This window comes from Macrobrachium nipponense, chromosome 22, assembly GCF_015104395.2.
Source record: "Macrobrachium nipponense isolate FS-2020 chromosome 22, ASM1510439v2, whole genome shotgun sequence".
Taxonomy (NCBI): Eukaryota; Metazoa; Arthropoda; class Malacostraca; order Decapoda; family Palaemonidae; genus Macrobrachium; species Macrobrachium nipponense.
The window spans coordinates 20,703,617-20,708,813 of record NC_087213.1 but is presented as its reverse complement, the minus strand read 5'-3'; positions in this window follow the sequence as shown (position 1 = coordinate 20,708,813).

Genomic DNA, 5,197 nt, shown 5'->3' with positions numbered 1-5,197 from the left:
AGGAGTAAATGATTATAATGATTAGAGTGAGAGATATCTGCATTTATGGTGGAGTAGTAGAACGATAGACACTGTGATTGATGGTAAAGCTACTGTTATACTTGTGTTTGGTTACCTCCTTCGCAATCTTCATTTGGACTCAGGGCATCAGCCATATGCTTGTATTACGAAGGTAAAGAAGAGATGGCCGGAACATAACTGTCGGCATGGTAGCAGAAATCCGTTTGTCACGCAACTTTTCAACTTTTTTTTTTAGCAAAGAGAGAGCCGCCTATTGCCTACAGATTGGTTTGAATAGGTAACTGGTTATAGTTGCTCTGTGTTACAATAAAAAATTGAGCATTGTTACCGGACATTCATTAGAGTTAAAGCCTTGATTATATCGCAAAAATTATAGCAAAATCTCGTACTGATACCAGTCTTCATTACAGGGTTATTGACCAAAAACGTGACTGCACTGTCTGTGAAACCCACAGTAAGGGAGCTTTACCAATTACAATTAAACATTACCTTTTATTCAGGCTTGGAGTAATTGTCATTTATCTGAAATGTTTTTAATTACACGTTTTTGAAGTTAACTGTAATTGCGTTTGTTTTTTTATTTATACTTAATGGTAATCGTAATTGTAACTGAAAAGTTCAAATAATAAAGTACTTCATTTGAAATTGTTATCCTAGAGCAGCCCTCTTACTTTTCGAGAACTCATCTTAACCACATGCAATAGAGATGTTTTGAGTCGCTACCCAATTTATTTATTATATTATTAAGGGAGAATGTTAACAAACCCGCTACCAATTCTAAAAAAATTTTTATTCCATTTATTTCCTTTTTTTGTACAAAGTTTTGCGAAAATGTTTTCCAATATTTGAGTTTTGTATTTCAGTATTATTTTCTTATAATCAGCATAATAATTTTCAACACAATAAACATACTAACAATTTACTTAGGCAAATCATAGGATGTTAATGATAATTCTGCAGTTCTAAAATATTTTAGATATGTTTGTTTTGTATTTGTACTGAAGGTATTAAAAGTTACAACTTACAATTGTTGCAGAAATTGACTGTAAAAGGACATTAAACTCAAGTATAAACACTTTGCAACTATCTGCATTTGTTTAAGGAAATGGGTGTGCAAAATGTAATTGAATATTAAATTTTATATATGTATTTGTAGCTGTGATTACAATTGTGAAATTATACTAATGATCGTATTTGATATTGTTCCCCATTTTGTAATTGAAGTTGTAATTGTAATTCGATAACAGGTCAGGTAATTATGATTCGAATTGTAATAGACATAAGCAACGTAATTACCCCTAACCTGCTTATATTACATAAGACATGCGACAGTAGCTACTTACATACGAAATGGATAAGCATAAAAATAATGGAAACAAAATAATCTTTTTTTAATGTATACATGGGAGAAAACTGATTAGAAATTCAGTGATTTTCCACTGCACTTCGGCCTCTCTCGGGGCACCTGTGAATTAATTGGTTCACTCTTCAATCGACTTAATCTTTCTCGGGATCTATGGGGTTCATGTCTGCACCCTTATTTGGCCAGTCAACCAATTCAAATCCTCTCGACCTTGAAACCATTCCTGGACTCTTCTGGCCGTATGGATGGGGCAGCTGTCATGAATGAAATGACAGGACTAAGTGAAAAGGGATAATTCCGCTGGTGAAGTGAAGGAGAAAGAAATCTTGAAGAATTTTAACGTATTTTTCACTGATGAAAACCTTCAGTCTTGGTGATATTACATATACCATGTAAGGAAATCCAGGACCACACGTTTACGGCTACAAGCCACTCCTGGCCACTTCGTAAATGTTTCCTTGGTATTATCTGAAGGAAAACAATCTGAATTTTTTTACAATTTACGCGTTGCTTTCCGTAACAGGAAAGAAAGTATATCTTAGTTTTTACCAGACCACTGAGCTGATTAACAACTCTCCTAGGGCTGGCCCGAAGGATTTAGATATTTTTTTAGTGGCTAGGGAACCAATTGGTCACCTAGCAACGGGACCTACAGTTTATTGTGAGATCCGAACCACACTATATCGAGAAATGAATATCTATCACCAGAAATAAATTCCTCCGATTCCGCGCTGGCCGAGCCGGGATTCGAACTTCGGACTACCGAATTGGCAGCCGAGCGCGAAAACCACTCGTCCAGCGAGGAACTGTAACAGGGAAAATAATTATACATCGGTAGGGGGAAATGTAATGCTAAGTAACAACCCCTGCATTAAGATAATGTCTATTCACTATGAGGATTAATACTTATTACAAGTTTGCATCCTCCAACCTCTTATACACTAAAACAGCTCGAAAGTGGATTAGTGGAATTCACGTTAAGAGAGGAACAGCACCACCTTTAGTAAACAGTGTTTCAAACAGACAATTAAAAATTTTTCATTATGAAGACCAATATCAGAATTTTAAACGTTATCAATGACAGTAATGACCTGAGATGTTGCAATGCCAGTAACAGCCAACCAATCAATCAGTCCCACTAATCGTGTGATTTAATATATCACTTTGTTCGGTGATAACGATATCACTGCTACAGCACCCCTATATTACACGTAACAAGTTGTCACCCAATCATGGCTAGACTAAGGTGCTGTATAAATTTTGATAGGTTATCTGTCCTCTGCTAGTAGTATTCGTTATAGTCTCCAAATGAACAGCAACATATAGTTCTCCGGGCACAGATCGTCGCTCTACGAGAAAGTGGGCTTTCAATACGTGCTGTTGCACAGCATCTTGACGTCTCCCCTACAACAGTAAATAAATGGAAAAGGAGGCAAGCTTAGACTGGGAAATTGACGGACTTTGGATAGCATTTATTTATTTCATTTATTTATTAATTTTTTAAATATACCAAACCTTATAAAACCCGTGAAATTATGAAACCTAAATTACAGTTGCTTTGGTCCTGTTGAACTCTAATAGTGATTCTTTCTCTTTACTTCCCAGAATACCAAAATAGCGTTCCCATAATTAAACAGGCTATTAATAATCTTGATTATCTAGGTATCTGCATGTTAATTACCTATTTCAGTTCGAAGACCTCCACACGAATGGCCACCCGTTAGGATAACGAAGACATTCGACGAGCAGCATAAGAAGACCCTTTTACCAATACTATTGCTATTTGTGAACATCTGGTATTAAATGTTTCGGCTATGACGGTGCGAAGACGTCTGCATGAGGCAGGAATACCTCATAGAATTCATGCCAAGTTTGTGGGGGAGGTTATGGAATTTTGGTCTCGAGTCGTATGCAGTGACGAAAGGTCTTTTACTAGCAGAAGTCACGGCAGAATACATAACTGAAGACCGAGTAATATAAGGTGAGTTTCTATAATCATTAATAACAGTCAGACTATAATAATTATAAGCAAGGGTAATATTATTAATCAAAAGATAATAATTTTGTCAATAACCATGTATTTTCCGCTAATTGAATTATATTGCTAAGAGAAGTGTGAAAATAAAAATTCTTCATTGAAAACCCCTCATTAGTTCTATTATGGCCAGCTTTCAGGCATTAAGCAAATGTATTATTAATGTTATAAAAAATCACGTAGACAAACTTATAATATAGAGTTACAGCCTGTTTACTGAATTAAAGAATATCATATCATATAACGGACTGTTGCAGATCAAAGTTAATGCTATTATAATGTATTAATCCTGCAGATGAATAAACATTCTTAACTTATTGCAAGGGTTGTTACTTAGCATTTTATTTCCCCAAACGATATAGAATTATTTTCCTATACGGAAAGCAACGCGTAAATTGTTAAAAATGAGATTTTTTCCCTTCAGATACTACAGAAGAAATTTACGAGGTGACCAGGAATGGGCATGTCACAGTAAAACGTGTGGGGCTGGAGTCTTCTATATTATATGGATGATATCACCAGGATTGAGTGGGGGTTCACTGGTGAAAATACATTGAAATTCTTCATGATTGCTAACTTCTTTCACTTCAACAGCGGAATTATTCCTCCCCGCCTGCTCCTGTCATTTTCATTCACGACCGCCTGCTGCCCCATCCATACGGCCAGAGTAGTCCAGGAATGGTTTCAAGGTCGAGAGGATCTGCAGTTGCTTGGCTGGCCAAGTAAGGATACGACATGAACGTCACTGAGAATATTTAGGCTAATTTGGTAAAATGTTGGGAATCTGAGCGGGAGAGGAGACCAGATCAACTTATGAACCTCTGGGAACACAATGGAAACTCTTCCACAATCGACCACAGATCGTCAGAAACCATGAATCTTCTATGCCTAACAGATTGCAAGAGGTGATCTAGAAGGAAGGTGGCTGGATTTCTCACTAATATTAAAAATAAATGTAAAAATTGAGTGTGTATATTTGGATTACCTCATGGTCATGATTATTATAATTTATTTATTAGAAAGGTGAATTTGTGATATTTTAAAGGAGTTCAAAATCTAAAGGGAATTTCGCTATCCTGATTTTTTCTTTAAAATTATCTAAAAAGATAACCTGGGACAATATCATTAAACTACATTTCTCCAAATAGCTCTTTCCACAATGGACAGGTAAATGACTGAAGGGGCTGTTTAACAAGAGAGACGTATGTCTATTATCCTCACACGAATGATGATAAGAGCGAAAGGAATTTCTGTCCGTATGACATTAAAACATTTATCACAATTAATATATTAGAAAATATAAGCCAAGTAGATATGTTTATCCATATCATGTAATAATTATTGTAATGAACGGCGTGTAGGGTATAAACTCTACTGTATATTCAAGAGGGAATACAAACCCAACATCGGTATAGAGCAAAAGCAAGAAGCTTGTCAGTTTGAATTACATTTTAGAATTCCAAAACCTGTAAGACGACTTAACAACAAGAACTCAATCCCCGAGACCCCCCCCCCCCCCCCCCCCCCCCCCCCCCCCCCCCCCCCCCACCCCCCCCACCCACCCCCCACCCCCCCGAAAAAATATATATGCATATATTAGTTTAGTCAAGATTAGACTGTGTTAATGACATATCAAAACTGCATACTTAGCGCAGTGGTATTTCTAGATGACATGTCACTTTAAATTAGCTGATATGAGAGAGAGAGAGAGCGAGAGAGAGAGAGGAGCTAAGGTGTCGGACACTTTCAACACGTTCATAGTGTTTGGGTATGTTCAA